Source organism: Dendropsophus ebraccatus, chromosome 15 (genome assembly GCF_027789765.1).
Source record: "Dendropsophus ebraccatus isolate aDenEbr1 chromosome 15, aDenEbr1.pat, whole genome shotgun sequence".
Taxonomy (NCBI): Eukaryota; Metazoa; Chordata; class Amphibia; order Anura; family Hylidae; genus Dendropsophus; species Dendropsophus ebraccatus.
This window is the reverse complement of record NC_091468.1, coordinates 75,222,003-75,238,793: the sequence shown is the minus strand read 5'-3', so window position 1 is coordinate 75,238,793 and position 16,791 is coordinate 75,222,003. Positions and strand designations below refer to the sequence as shown.

The following is a 16,791-nucleotide window of genomic DNA, read 5'->3' as shown; positions in this document are numbered from 1 at the left end:
GGATCATCCAGCCACGTCTATAGGGATCACCCAGCCACGTCTATAGGGATCATCCAGTCACGTCTATAGGGATCATCCAGCCACGTCTATAGGGACCATCCAGCCTCGTCTATAATGCTCATCTGGCCACGTCTATAGGGATCATCCAGCCACGTCTATAGGGATCCTCCAGCCTCGTCTATAGGGATCATCCAGCCTCGTCTATAATGCTCATCTGGCCACGTCTATAGGGATCATCCAGCCATGTCCCACTTATCCCCACTCTTTTATATACTTGTCAGTTTATTGGGATGTTTTACTAGTGAAAACTTTGCATTTATTTGCTAGAAATCAAACTCTTTTGTCATTTTTCCAGGTCTTTTTAAATCACTTTTCATGGGTAAAAGTTTTTTATTTATTCAGTGATTGCAGATTCGGGCGTTATCTAATCGCTAAATTACCTCACCTACTGTCGAAGAAACGACAGGTGCAGCCCTGACCCTGGCACCCGCCCCGCTGTCCCTGCCTATTTGGCTCAATCGCCCTAGGTGACAGAGGACAACTGGTCGACGGTCCCTAATCCTGTATATGTGTGAACACAGAACAAAGACAAGACAGACAAAACACAATAAATCAGGGTCAGCGGTCCAGGTCAGTAACAAGCGGGCAGCACAGCACAAAAACGTGATCCAAAAGAGAAGTCAAAGGTCAAGAAGCCAGAAAGTCAGAATACCGGTACACAATGCATAGAAACACTAGGTGAAGATACACTAGTAAACTAGGCTCCATCGCAGGCAAGGGATACAGGTATGGGAGGATATTTATGGGGTCTGTCCCAGCCCACACCACAAACACAGCGCAGCCGGGAGCAGGACAGCCCTATCCGCAGCAGAAACAAGGACGCTGCCGCGCCCCTAGCAACCCGGCAGCTGGTTGCCAGGGAAGGTGTCAGCAAGGAGCTGCAGCAGTGCTGCAGACCAGGCCTGCCTCCTAACACCCACTATATCACTGAGCTCCAGGTTTCTTGGTGTTTATCAGAGTTTTCACCACAAAACCCAAGCAAGTAAGCGATTAATGAAACATTTGTAAGAATTTCACACCAGGTCTATACAAAAACTATTGTTCAGCTGTGTTTTTCTTTCTGTACTATGCATTATATTTTAGTCTTTTTATTCTGCGCAGGTTGTCAAGCTTCTGAGCAATAAGAGATCCCAGGCCGTAGGAATATTAATGTCCAGCCTTCACCTAGACATGAAGGATATTCAGCATGGTAAGCACACTTGCATTGTAGAACTCAATTGTTTGCAATATTTAAAGGGAATCTGACCAGGTACAGAGCGGCAGACACAGGCAGATAGGCAGTCGGGAGATAAAACAAGTGATAATAGTTATAAAACAGCATCTTTTCTCAGAAGCTGAATGAAGTGCCACCGCTATCTGCTTGTAGTATTTTCTCAGAAGCTGAATGAAGTGCCACCGCTATCTGCTTGTAGTATTTTCTCAGAAGCTGAATGAAGTGCCACCCGTCTCCAGCTCCATCTGACAGATTCCCTTTAACACGACAGTAATGTCATTACTAGATAAGAACAAGTTTAAAAAAAAATGTACCGCCTTGCTGCCTATATGAGGTGTCACATACCACCAGATCTGTGCTGAATCAGCGGACAGTCCTTTTTTGAATTGGTCGTCCCGTTCTCGTTATTTTTGCCTGTATTCTCATGTGCAAATCAGGTTCATTGTGCACAGGAAGTAAACCCGGGAAGACCAACTCAAAAATATCCCCCCCCCAGATGATGTCTGCCTCCAGTATCCTGCCCAGTCAAATCTAGGAGCTGTCATCAGAGCGGGGTATCTGCCTCTAGTATCCTGCCCAGCCGGATCTAGGAGCTGTCATCAGAGCGGGGTATCCGCTTCCAGTATCCTGCCCAGCCTGTCAGTGCAGCTTGATCTGAGAGCTGTCATCAGAGAGGGGTATGCCGCCTCCAGTATCGTGCCTGGCCTGTCAGTGCAGCCGGATCTGAGAGCTGTCATCAGAGAGGGGTATGCCGCCTCCAGTATCGTGCCTGGCCTGTCAGTGCAGCCGGATCTGAGAGCTGTCATCAGAGAGGGGTATGCCGCCACCAGTATCCGGCCCAGTCTGTCAGTGCAGCCTGACATAGAAGCTGTCATCAGAGAGGGGTATACCGCCTCCAGTATCCTGCCCAGCCTGACAGTGCAGCCGGATGTAGAAGTTGTCATCAGAGAGGGGTATCCCGCCTCCAGTATTGTGCCCGGCCTGTCAGTACAGCCAGATCTAGGAGCTGTCATCAGAGTGGGGTATCCGCTTCCAGTTTCCTGCCCAGCCTGTCAGTGCAGCTGGATCTCAGAGCTGCCATCAGAGTGGGGCATCCAGCCTCCAGTATCCCGCCCAGCCTGTCAGTGCAGCTGAATCTCAGAGCTGCCATCAGAGCGGGGTATTCTGCCCAGCCTGTCAGTGCAGCCGGATCTGAGAGCTGTCATCAGGGCGGGGTATCCCCCCTCAAGTATCCTGCCCAGCCTGTTAGTGCAGCTGGATCTCAGAGCTGTCATCAGAGCGGAGCGGGGTATCCCGCCTCCAGTATCCTGCCCAGCCTGTCAGTGCAGCCGGATCTCAGAGCCATCATCAGAGCTGGGTATCCAGCCTCCAGTATCCTGCTCAGCCTGTCAGTGCAGCCGGATCTCAGAGCAGTCATCAGAGTGGGGTATCCCACCTCCAGTATTGACAGTGCGAGGAGCGAGAAGCACCATACCCAGCTTATAGAGCTGAATTTGTGAGAGGTGCACTTGCTAGAGAGATAATATCCGTACTGACTCAGATCCCTGTCAGTACAGATTGAACAATAAGGACTTATATCTATCCACATGGCTCATATTCAGTTTATGTACTTTATATCTCCTCCCCCCTATAGCTGAAGAAGGTTCTTGTTTAGTGATGAGCGAGTACTAAAATGCTTGGGTGCTCGTTACTCGAAACGAATATCTCCCGATACTCGAGTGCTCGTTTCAAGTAACGAACCCCATTAAAGTCAATGGAAGACTCGAGCATTTTTTGAGGGGACTCAGGTTCGGTAGAGGGAAGGTTGTGTGAAAACCTGTCAACCTCAGAAATTGATGGAAACACAACGGAAATGGACAGGAAACAGCAGGGGCAGCATGTATGCATGCCTCTGAGGCTGCCTAATGGCACCATTATGCCTAATTCTGTGCAACAGCCTGGTTAAAACAGAGTAAGGCATATGGACCACCCAAAAACTCAGCCTGACACAGCATGGCAATGAGAACACATGGAACCATTAAAACAGAGGTAGCATATCATAAACCAGCCAAAAATTCTGCCTGACACAGCATGGCGGTGAGGACAGAGTGAACAAGGTAGAAGCGGTAGCCAGTCAGCCTTCCAAAAATTATACCAGACCTAGCATGGCAGTGACCTCACAGAGAACCATTAAAAGTGAGTGAGGAAGCAAGTGAGCCTCCCAAAAATAGGGCCAGACACAGCATGGCATTGAGCACACAGAGAACCATTACAAGTGAGTGAGGAAGCAACTGAACCTCCACAAAATTAGGCCAGACACTGCAGGGCATTGAGCACACAGAGAACCATTACAAGTGAGCCCACCTAAAAATTGGAGTCCAGGGGCTGGGATATGTAGTGGACATGAACCCGGGTGCTGACAGCTAACGGGCTAGGCCTGCTGTCAGTCACCACTCACCATCAAAAGTACACTTTATGCCTCTCGACCGGGGGTGGTGAGGCCACGGCTAGACCAAAAAAATTAAATAAAACGGCTGGCTGGTTGGTGGGGATGCGATCGGCGGGCCCCAGGCAACCAGTCCCGCTCCTCCGCAGACGTAGTGTGACATCAGAGCATGGCAGTGAGGACACAGAGAACCATTAAAAGTGAGGTAGCAAGTGAGCCTCCCAAAAATTAGGCCTGACACAGCATGGCGATGAGGACACAGAGTTTCATTAAAGCAGAGTTAGCATTTGAACCAACCCAATATTTTGCCTGACACAGCATGGTGGTGAGAATACATGGAACCATTCAAACACCGGTAGCATATGGACCACCCAAAAACTTAGCCTGACACCACAGACCCAGACCAAAATGGACGATACAATTATGGCTAGATTTAGCCTCACACCCACATGCAGTTGTGCGTGAGAGGCATATCTTTGGAGGTAGAGATGAAGAATAACAATAGTCTTCTTAAGAGGCCCTGGAATTTGGTTTGAACGAATGAATACACTTTCAATCCTTTAAAAGAGTCTCTAAGAGAGGGCAAGTGTCTATTAAAAAGACCCGGCCAATCCTGCCTTCGAAAAGGCTACTACAACATCCAAGGAAGGTAGAAGGTGCTGGTGAAAGGCCCGGTCAATCCCGCCTTCAAAAAGGCTACTACAACATCCAAGGAAAGATAGAAGCTACTGGTGAAAGGATGGCAGAGGACACCCCTAAGATAAGATGACATCCACAGATAATATGGTTCGAAATGGACAAGACAAGGAAGGTAAATTGAATTTGACTATTAATTTGACTCTAGCAGTTGGGGTTAGTTTAAGTGGTTGACTTGCGGAAATGCGCACAGCTGCGGTGCACCTTGGTGAGCAAGTCAGCCACATTGGGGTAAGTGTTTTAAGGAACCGCAGCACGTGGGCCAGGCATGGTAGATGTGTGAGGCTGCTGAGTTGCAGAGCCGCCACCGGGTTCGCCCCTTGTCACACGTAACCAAGCTCACTACTAATTACACACGAACCCGGGATGCCAGTTAAGGCCCAGCAATAGCCAACAAGGAGGCAAGGGCAGGCACAGCAGTAGTCAACATGGATGCCGGTTAACTGGCTAGGCCAGCTGTCAGTCACCATCAAGGGTACACCTGATGCCTCTCGACCGGGGGTGGTGAGGCCCCGGCCATGGGTAGACAAAAAAATTTTAATAAAACAGCTGGCTGGTTGCCGGGGGCGCGATCGGCGGGCCCCCGGCAACCAGTCCCGCTCCTGTAGCAGTTGGGGTAACATTCCCTGCATCACGTGAGTCCCCACTCCTACCCCCACCACCCTTTCGATTTTCAATTTGAATGTAGCAGTTGGGGTAGCATTCCCTGCATAATGTGACTCACCACATGTCCCCCCAACGCTTTTTTGATTTTGAAATTGACTTTGATTCTTGAGGATCTGGCAATTGTCTCACCATTACAAGTGAGTGAGGAAGCAAGTGAGGCCCCCAAAACTAGGCCAGACACTGCATGGCATTCAGCACACAGAGAGCCATTACAAGTGAGTGAGGAAGCAAGTGAGGCCCCCAAAAATTGTAGTGAGTCCAGGGGCTGGGATATGTAGTGGACATGAACCCGGGTGCTGACAGCTAACTGGCTAGGCCTGCTCTCACTCACCACTCACCATCAAGAGTACACTTGATGCCTCCAATAAGCAGTAAAGTTCTATGCATGATGTACTACAAATCCCAGCAATACAGTGTAGTACACACACTAGTTTAGGGGGTGCTTAACGGTGCTATCTGGTATGGGCACCAACTGCACACACTTTGTGACCCCAATACAATGAGCAGTGAAGTTCTATGCAGGATGCACTACAAATCCCAGCTATACAGTGCAGTACACCAGCACCACCAGCCCCAAAATAAAAAAAAAGTACACTGAGCACTTCTTAGGGGTGTGTATGCAGCACCTAATGTCCCCTTTCTGCCAGCAGCCGGTCACCACAGTGTGCTGGTGAAATCGCGGTAGCAGCACTACAACTCCCAGCCAGCAGTCTGTAGTAATAGTATTAATAAAAGGTCTGTGTGTTTGTATTGCTGGTATATACCCGGCCTACTGGAAGGCTATATCCTACACTGACACTCTCCCTGACCAGCAGCAGCTCTCTCCCTGATCTCTCACAGCATGCGCCTGAAGCCAGCACTGCCCCGCCCAGTTTTATATGGCAGGGTCATCTGATCTGGCCAACCAATCGCTGCTATAGACATGTATGGGACCCACGTCATCGCAGGATGTACCAAAGAGTCTCCTGCATGTTAATTGGCTGCGAAATAGCGCCCAAACTTACAGGAAACGGATGATGAGATTTCCTCGAGTATCACGAGTACCATGGAGTACCCTAATACTCCATTGAGTACCAAACTCGGACGAGCACGTTCGCTCATCACTATTCTTATTTCTTTACATTGTGTTCCAAGTTATTATGCAAATAACATTTTCTCATATTTTCCACAATTTCCTATATGAATTGCAGTCATTGTAATTTTCCAGTCATCAACTATTCGAGTATAATTGAAAGGTTTTTGAACAAACGATAACAGTATATGTAGAAAAGAAAAAACACTCAAAATGCATGTTCTAAATTATTATGCACAGTAATCCTATAGATGCATGTATGTTATTGCTATACGTAGATCCTTCCCTGTTACCAGAACACTAATACTTGTATACTTGTATTTCTTTCTATATTTAGCGGTTTTGAGAATGGACTATTCCGTGGTGGATTTAGAAACTCTTCAAGCTTTATATGAAAATGTAAGTTCAGTTTGCAAAGTAAATACCCAACTAAATAGTAACTTAAATGTACAATGGCCTTCTGAAAAATTGTATTAAAAAATCGTATACAGTTTTCATATACATAGACAGTGTGTGTGTGTATGTATATATATATATATATATATATATATATACACATACACACACACACACACAGCTGGAGCGTTTCCTGTAGCGGCTGACGTGTTCTACTATTCTATTCCCCAATCTTATATCCATTAGGTTAATTCCCCTAACCCTCGTGAGGGCAGTGTCTTATATACTAGTGGTGTCTTATCCCCCAGTCATTAGTCTTGACTGGTTGACTCCCCCCATACCACATGGCCCGACCTCCGCAGTGTAAGTCTGCTAGACCAGTGCCGCTTACCGAGCCTTCACATAGCTGGAAAGTCCCCAAGACACAGTTCACATGTAGTGTTTTTTTCACTGTTACAACCAGGTCATATTCTGGTGACACCTGACGCTGTTCTGGACTATTTTGTCCTATTGCACATGTCACAGCTCAGACTTATTCACCAGTCAGTCGTACCTCGTGGTTTATTACATCCCTTCCTTTTTTGCATACGTTTTAGGGAGAGGTATCTCAATTGCCCTAATTTGTCGGTGTTAACTTATATTCACATTATATTGCACAGTCCTTCTCCCAAATATTTTTTCACATACAACATTTTTTTTATTTATTACATTTTTTATTACTGAAGACACTTTGTACTTCCCTTTTTTGCATTCATATGGTGCTCTTCAGACTTGTATTTGTGGCCCAACGTGTTTCCTCTGCAGCCGATCATCAGGGGCCTCGCTGCTGTGATTAAGAACAAGGTTCCTGAAACATTCCTCATGCCGTTGCCCAGCTTGGATGATGGCTGCACACTCTGAAGAGCACCATACCAATGCAATAAAGGGAAGTACCAACTGTCTTTAGCATGTAAAAAAATATTTGGGACAAGGACTGTGCAATATAATGTGAATATAATCCAAATGCAAGAAAAAAAGAGAAAAATGTAAAGGGCACTCACCTAAAAAACTTATTTTTTATTCATTTTCTTTTAAAATCGCCTTACTAGGACATGCAGGAGAGCAGGCAAACACTTTTTCCAATCAATGTGGCAGCCACTGTCCTAGTATGGCGATATTAAAAATAAATAAAGAAAGAATACGTTTTATCGGTGAGTGCCCTCTACATTTTTCTCTTTTTTCTTGCATTTGGATATTATTTGGATTCCTTAAGTATAAGTGAGCACCTGTATTTTTCATGCAAACTCATTATTATTTTTTGCATCAAGTTTAATCATTTACATACAGCTCAGTAGTGTCGGTAGCTTTATTTTTATGATATAATAATGTAAATATTAAGTTAAGTTATATTAATATTAAGTTAACACCGACAAATTAGCGCAATTGAGATACCTCTCCCTGAAACATATGCAAAAAAATGTATGGGATACAATAAAACACGAGGAAGGACTGAATGGTGAATAAGTCTGAGCTGTGACATGTGCAATAGGGCAAAATAGTCCAGGACAGCGTCAGGTGTCACCAGAATATGACCTGGTTGTAACAGTGAAAAAAAAACCTACATATGAATTGCGTATTAGAGACTTTTTGGTGAAAACCTAAATGCAGGTGACACAATAGTATAATGCAAGGGGGATGGCTGTGAACATATAAATGTGTTTGGTTTTCTAAAAATATTAATTTTAAGGAAGATAAATAAAGATATATTTTTTTAAACGAACTATCCAGTATTTCAGTGATCCTATAATTGCAAGGATAGTCAGTATTTTTATATATATATATATATATATATATATATATATATATATACACACATATCATTACTGATGTCCTTGCAGCCCTCGCTGTATATATATACGTAGTTAGAGATGTCCATGCAGCCCTTGCGCTATATTATATATATTATATTATATATATATATCATTACTGATGTCTGTGCAGCCCTCGCTATATTAATATATATGTAGTGATGTCCATGCAGACCTTGCTGTGTATACATATATATATATATATATATATATATATATATGTGTGTGTAGTTAGTGATGTCCGTGAAGCTCTTGCTATATATATATATATATATATATATATATATATATATATATATATATTATATTCTATCTATCTCATTACTGATGTCTGTGCATTCCTTGCTTTATATGTCATCCGTGAACTGCTTGCATATTAGTTTTTCTCAGAAAATAAGATCGAGTCTCATTTTGCAGGCTTTTTGGAGTAGGTTTGGAATTTAAGCCCTAGTTACAGTCAGCTGACCAGATCCCTGACACTGGGCGTTGAACATCAGCCAATCACTGCCAGACTTGTTATGCTCTGCCCCCTTCTCAGCAAAAGCTGCAGGGGAGGCAGGAGGGGTAAGAAGCAGCACAGCAGGGGACACTGAATATTGGCAGCCACACACCAGTATAACAACAATCTCCACCACAGGGCCAGGTGTTAATGGAGGAAACTTACCGATAGGGCCCCACTCCTGCTCAAGCATGAGGTCCTCTAATGCCTGCAACTCTTCCAGTTCTTCCTGGGCTGTAAAAGAAGTTATGCTTAAGAACCAATTTATGGGAAAATAGAAGCATGTTCTGGACTGTTATAAAATAATCAAAACTGGCGGCTGGCTAAATATTAAACCCAAAGTCAAGAGCCACAGCCACTCAGCAGTCATGTGAATGGTGGTCTCCATCTCTAATGGCCATTGATGAGAGTGTGAATGGTGGTCTCCATCTCTAATGGCCATTGATGTCAGTGTGAATGGTGGTCTCCATCTCTAATGGCCATTGATGAGAGTGTGAATGGTGGTCTCCATCTCTAATGGCCATTGATGTCAGTGTGAATGGTGGTCTCCATCTCTAATGGCCATTGATGTCAGTGTGAATGGTGGTCTCCATCTCTAATGGCCATTGATGAGAGTGTGAATGGTGGTCTCCATCTCTAATGGCCATTGATGTCAGTGTGAATGGTGGTCTCCATCTCTAATGGCCATTGATGAGAGTGTGAATGGTGGTCTCCATCTCTAATGGCCATTGATGTCAGTGTGAATGGTGGTCTCAATCTCTAATGGCCATTGATGTCAGTGTGAATGGTGGTCTCCATCTCTAATGGCCATTGATGAGAGTGTGAATGGTGGTCTCCATCTCTAATGGCCATTGATGAGAGTGTGAATGGTGGTCTCCATCTCTAATGGCCATTGATGAGAGTGTGAATGGTGGTCTCCATCTCTAATGGCCATTGATGTCAGTGTGAATGGTGGTCTCCATCTCTAAAGGCCATTGATGTCAGTGTGAATGGTGGTCTCCATCTCTAATGGCCATTGATGTCAGTGTGAATGGTGGTCTCCATCTCTAATGGCCATTGATGAGAGTGTGAATGGTGGTCTCCATCTCTAATGGCCATTGATGTCAGTGTGAATGGTGGTCTCCATCTCTAATGGCCATTGATGAGAGTGTGAATGGTGGTCTCCATCTCTAATGGCCATTGATGTCAGTGTGAATGGTGGTCTCCATCTCTAATGGCCATTGATGTCAGTGTGAATGGTGGTCTCCATCTCTAATGGCCATTGATGAGAGTGTGAATGGTGGTCTCCATCTCTAATGGCCATTGATGAGAGTGTGAATGGTGGTCTCCATCTCTAATGGCCATTGATGAGAGTGTGAATGGTGGTCTCCATCTCTAATGGCCATTGATGTCAGTGTGAATGGTGGTCTCCATGTCTAATGGCCATTGATGTCAGTGTGAATGGTGGTCTCCTGTTACGGCCGCGGCGGCGTCCCGCGTTCCGGGCCGCCGCCGCGACCGCTACCTGCCCTATGCAGCAGCCGGTGTCCATAGTCGGGGACCCGGCGCTGCTGTCACCTCGGCCCCGGGGGGCGCCTCACCTCTCCACGCTCCTGTCTCCCGCTGTGCCGGCCGGCGCGCGCGTCCCCGCCTCCTCGGGCGCGCGCGCGCCGGCTGTCTCAGATTTAAAGGGGCAGTGCGCCCCTAATTGGTAGTTGCATCCAATCACTCCCCTATAAATCCCAGCATGCCCTGTCCTTAGTGTTGGAGCCTCTACATGCTTCCCATAGCGTTTGGCCCAGCCCCCTGTTGTTCCTGAGTCCTATCCGTTACCCGGTCCCTAGTCCCTGTTCCTGGTTCCTGTTTCCCTGTCACTCCATCTGTTCCTGCGTTCAGCCTGTCACGTGCGCTCTCACCTGCAGACCTTTGCCAGTGCCATCTCCTGCCTACTGCTCCTGCCACGCCTCGCCTGCCGTCACCAGCAACCAAGCCAGGGGTAGCGACCTGGGGGTCGCCTGCCGCAGCAAGTCCATCCCGCCTTGCGGCGGGCTCTGGTGAAAACCAGCGGCCCCTTAGACTCCGCTCCCTGGTGAGGTTTGTGCCATCGCTGGTGCCGGTCCAGTGGATCCACTACTCCAGGCGTTACAGTAGGCTCCAACCATGGATCCCGGCGAGGTGCCAGATCTCCGTGACGTCGCCAGAGTGGTCGCGCAACAGGCTCAACAAATCCAGAAACAGTCACAGCAGATCCAGCAACTCACTGCCGCCTTACAGCAGCAGACTACTGCCCAGCGCACACCATCTCCTGACGCTGCTTCTTCACTCCGACTGGCTCTCCCAAGCAAGTACTCTGGGGACTCTAAGTTGTGCAGAGGATTCCTGACTCAGTGCACCATGCACATAGAACTTTTGAGTAGTCAGTTTTCCACCGAGCGCTCTAAAGTGGCTTTCATCATCAGCCTATTAGAGGGTAGAGCCCTGGCCTGGGCCACGCCACTGTGGGACCGTGATGATCCTGTTGCTGCCAATCTCCGGGCCTTCCTATTCGAGTTTCGCTCCGTCTTTGAGGAACCTGCCCGTGCTTCTTCGGCCGAGACTGCTCTCCTCAACCTCTCTCAAGGCAGCTCCTCTGTCGGTGACTACGCCATCCAGTTCCGCACCCTGGCAGCTGAATTGGACTGGAACGAGGCCGCCCTGTTGGCCACCTTCAAGAAGGGCCTGTCTAGTCGAGTGAGAGACGTGCTCGCTGCCCGAGACCTGCCTACCTCCCTGAACGAACTCATTCTACTGGCCACCCGAGTTGATACTCGTTTTTCGGAGAGGGAGGAGGAGGTTCGGCATGAACATTTACTAACCCATTCCCGTCGCCACCCCCAGCTGGCGCCGGTTTTCCAGAATCCTGACCTTTCGATGTCCCAGCCCTCTCCTGAGATTCCTATGCAGGTGGAACGGGCTCACCTGACGCCTGATGAAAGAATCCGGCGCCTGGAGCAGAATCTCTGTCTCTATTGCGGTGGTTCCGATCACTTCCGGCTGGGATGTTCCCTACGTCCCCAAACATCCGGAGGACGCTCGCACCTAGGTCCGGTGGGACAGGTGTCCCTAGGTGCGAATGCCACCATTCCAAGTCTGTCTATGCCTGTTTCCATCCGGACTCCCTCAGGACAAAATCATCAGACTACTGCCTTCCTCGATTCTGGCTCAGCAGGCAGTTTTATTGCGGCAACATTGGTCCAAAGATGGCGGCTACCCGTGACCCGACTAGCCAGGCCCCTGACTATCTCCTCGGTCACGGGCGAAATTCTTACCGACCGTGTGTACTACCAGACCGCATCTTTAGTCCTCCAGGTGGGTCCTTCACATCAAGAAGAGATATCCTTCTACGTTCTGCCCCATTCTTCCCCCGCGGTCCTCCTGGGACTCCCGTGGCTACAAGAACATGCTCCTCAGCTGGACTGGAGAACCGGGGAGATTCTCAGTTGGGGTCAGGACTGTTCCCACCAGTGTCTCAAGTCACCTCAGACCAAGTGTATTTTGTCATTTCCTGTCCCGGCCAAGCCTCTATCCGGCCTACCGGCAGAAGACCAAGACTCGGCGGATGCCTTCTCTGCCGAGGTGTACCCTCTCCCCGTACCCAAGACTAAGGTCGTGTCCTCTCACCACCGGAAGAACTTACAGAAGGTCCCTTGCCACGTTATACCGCCTGATCGCCTAGCACCAGTCGTCACCTCCACTCTTCAGAGAGTACCCCCCGGAAAGACTCATGTTCACCCTGCGCTTCGAAGAGGTATTTTGAACTGGGGACATTCCTCGTTGGAGGCCGGGCACCCGGGAGTCCGTAAGACCGGCCAACGGATCTCTCGCCACTACTGGTGGCCCAGCCTATCCCAAGATGTCAAAGACTTTGTGGCTTCCTGTGCCATTTGCAGGCAAGAAAGAGGGGGAGGCCAACGGGGGGGGGTACTGTTACGGCCGCGGCGGCGTCCCGCGTTCCGGGCCGCCGCCGCGACCGCTACCTGCCCTATGCAGCAGCCGGTGTCCATAGTCGGGGACCCGGCGCTGCTGTCACCTCGGCCCCGGGGGGCGCCTCACCTCTCCACGCTCCTGTCTCCCGCTGTGCCGGCCGGCGCGCGCGTCCCCGCCTCCTAGGGCGCGCGCGCGCCGGCTGTCTCAGATTTAAAGGGGCAGTGCGCCCCTAATTGGTAGTTGCATCCAATCACTCCCCTATAAATCCCAGCATGCCCTGTCCTTAGTGTTGGAGCCTCTACATGCTTCCCATAGCGTTTGGCCCAGCCCCCTGTTGTTCCTGAGTCCTATCCGTTACCCGGTCCCTAGTCCCTGTTCCTGGTTCCTGTTTCCCTGTCACTCCATCTGTTCCTGCGTTCAGCCTGTCACGTGCGCTCTCACCTGCAGACCTTTGCCAGTGCCATCTCCTGCCTACTGCTCCTGCCACGCCTCGCCTGCCGTCACCAGCAACCAAGCCAGGGGTAGCGACCTGGGGGTCGCCTGCCGCAGCAAGTCCATCCCGCCTTGCGGCGGGCTCTGGTGAAAACCAGCGGCCCCTTAGACTCCGCTCCCTGGTGAGGTTTGTGCCATCGCTGGTGCCGGTCCAGTGGATCCACTACTCCAGGCGTTACATCTCCATCTCTAATGGCCATTGATGAGAGTGTGAATGGTGGTCTCCATCTCTAATGGCCATTGATGAGAGTCTGAATGGTGGTCTCCATCTCTAATGGCCATTGATGAGAGTGTGAATGGTGGTCTCCATCTCTAATGGCCATTGATGAGAGTGTGAATGGTGGTCTCCATCTCTAATGGCCATTGATGAGAGTGTGAATGGTGGTCTCCATCTCTAATGGCCATTGATGTCAGTGTGAATGGTGGTCTCCATCTCTAATGGCCATTGATGTCAGTGTGAATGGTGGTCTCCATCTCTAATGGCCATTGATGAGAGTGTGAATGGTGGTCTCCATCTCTAATGGCCATTGATGAGAGTGTGAATGGTGGTCTCCATCTCTAATGGCCATTGATGAGAGTGTGAATGGTGGTCTCCATCTCTAATGGCCATTGATGTCAGTGTGAATGGTGGTCCCCATCTCTAATGGCCATTGATGTCAGTGTGAATGGTGGTCTCCATCTCTAATGGCCATTGATGAGAATGTGAATGGTGGTCTCCATCTCTAATGGCCATTGATGAGAGTCTGAATGGTGGTCTCCATCTCTAATGGCCATTGATGAGAGTGTGAATGGTGGTCTCCATCTCTAATGGTCATTGATGTCAGTGTGAATGGTGGTCTCCATCTCTAATGGTCATTGATGAGAGTGTGAATGGTGGTCTCCATCTCTAATGGCCATTGATGAGAGTGTGAATGGTGGTCTCCATCTCTAATGGCCATTGATGTCAGTGTGAATGGTGGTCTCCATCTCTAATGGCCATTGATGAGAGTCTGAATGGTGGTCTCCATCTCTAATGGCCATTGATGAGAGTGTGAATGGTGGTCTCCATCTCTAATGGCCATTGATGAGAGTGTGAATGGTGGTCTCCATCTCTAATGGCCATTGATGTAAGTGTGAATGGTGGTCTCCATCTCTAATGGCCATTGATGTCAGTGTGAATGGTGGTCTCCATCAATACACCTGGTCATGACCAGAATCATGTCTTTTAACCCTCTCTTCCCATCTGCTCAAGTCTTGTTGAAGCTGCCCCTATCTGTTCCTGTAAAGTACCATCTGGCTCTCAAGAACTCTAATCATGAATTAAATCTAATCATGAGTACCATAAAACACCTGCCACATGCCTCTCGCCATTTTTTCTCCATCTCCCACTTGGAAGGCAGGAAATACTTGAATTCTTAAACCAAATGGTTACCTTACTCCATGATTTTCTGGTCCGCGTTGTCATTAGGTCTCATAGATTTATTTTCCATTTTACAATTCCAACAACCTTTTTACAATTCATGTAGTGGGGTATACAGCTAGTGTAGTGTACACGGTTAATTCTTTATTGAAACCCATCCAAACTAAAAACATTTAAATTACCCATTAAAACATAGACCAACCTTCTTAGACGGGGCTAATTCTTGTTTTTCTTCTGCTTGAAGTAAAAATTCAAATGACGCCCCCTTTTAAAAATCATGACCACATAGTAACAAAAAAATAAAATTACTAACCGGTAATTTCTTTTCATTGAGCCTATGACGGCACCCCTGGAGAGGACCATCTCCTCCCATTGGACAGGTAACAGGACCACTGGACCTTAACCCTTTGAGGACCAGGCCCAAAATGACCCAGTGGGCCGCGCAAATTTTGATCTTAGTGTTTCCGTTTTTCCCTCCTCCCCTTCTAAGAGCTCCAGCACTCTCAGTTTTCTATCTACAGGCCATGTAAGTGCTTGTTTGTTACAGGAATAGTTGTACTGTGTAATGGCGTCTTTCATTCTACCATATCATGTATGATGGAACCCCATGTATGATGGAACCCCAAATATATTATGTATGATGGAACCCCAAATATATTATGTATGATGGAACCCCAAATATATTATGTATGATGGAACCCCCCCAAATATATTATGTATGATGGAACCCCCCCAAATATATTATGTATGATGGAACCCCAAATATATTATTTATGAAGATATAAATAGGTGAAATCGTAAAAAAGAATGCAATATGGTAACGTTTGGGGGGTTCCTGTGTCTACGTAATGCACTATATGTTAACAGCGACATGATACCATTACTCTATAGGTCTGAACACAACCAGATGCAGGTTACACAGATTCTCTAATGTTATATATATATTTTTTTATGAAATATTTTTTTTTGGCAATTAATTATTAATAAAATGGGCCTATTGTGACGCTTATAACGGTTTTATTTTTTCACCTACGGGGCTGTATGGGGTGTAATTTTTTTCCGCCATGATCTCTAGTTTTTATTAATACCATATTTGTGAAGATCGGACGTTTTAATCACTTTTTATTGATTTTTTAAAATATATAATGTAACATAAAATCGGTAATCCGCGCACTTTTTTCCCTCTTTTCGTGTACGCCGTTTACCGTTCACAATGACGCTTGTTATATTTTAATAGATCGGACAATTACACACGCTGCGGTATATTATATGTTTATTTATTTGTTTTTATATATTTTATTTATATAATGGGATAGGGGGGTTATTTCAGCTTTTATTGGGGGAGGGGCTTTGGGGTAGTGTAATAGTGTTTTGAACTTTTTTTTTTTTTTTTTTACCTATTTGAAGTCCCTTTGGGAGACTTTTACATACAGTACTTTGATTGCTCACACTGTACAATGCTATGCCATAGGCCTAGCATTGATCAGTGTGATCGGCGATCTGCTCATTGAGCCTGCCTGTGCAGGCTCAGTGTAGCAGATCGCCGATCGGACCGCACGGAGGCAGGTGAGAGACCTCCGGCGGTCCGTTTCAACGATCGGGACCCCTGCAGTCACACTGCGGGGGTCCCGATCGGTAAGGGAGTTAATGACACGCGGCAGCGCGATCGCTGCAGCGTGTCATTACCGGTGAGGTCCTGGCTGCAGTGAGCGCGCTCCGGAGCGCGCTTCATAGCGGAAGAACCACCCAGGACGTACAGTTACGTCCAGGGTCGTCTGGTGACAGACTTCCATGACGTAACTCTATGTCCTGGGTCATCTAGGGGTTAAAAAGAAGCGCACTGCCCCACTCACGCCAGTCTGTCAGCAAGAACATAGGAGCAAAGGCTTACAAAACATACAAATAGAAAAAAATACAGCATTAGTGTCATAGTAATTTTGGTTTTTCTCTTCTCGCCCTATGATGGCACCCCTGGAGACTAGAATAGGGATAACTGCCTGCGGGGGGACCACTGCCTGTAGGACTCTACGGCCAAATCCGATGTCCTCTGAAGGGGAAAGCTGTAACTTATAATGTTTAAA

At 47.5% G+C, this 16,791-nt stretch overlaps 1 pseudogene; it reads left to right on the top strand.

Annotated features, from left to right (window-relative positions):
• The window catches only part of LOC138774041 (formin-2-like), a 136,492-nt pseudogene that overhangs the window by 27,048 nt on the left and 92,653 nt on the right, over positions 1 to 16,791 (top strand).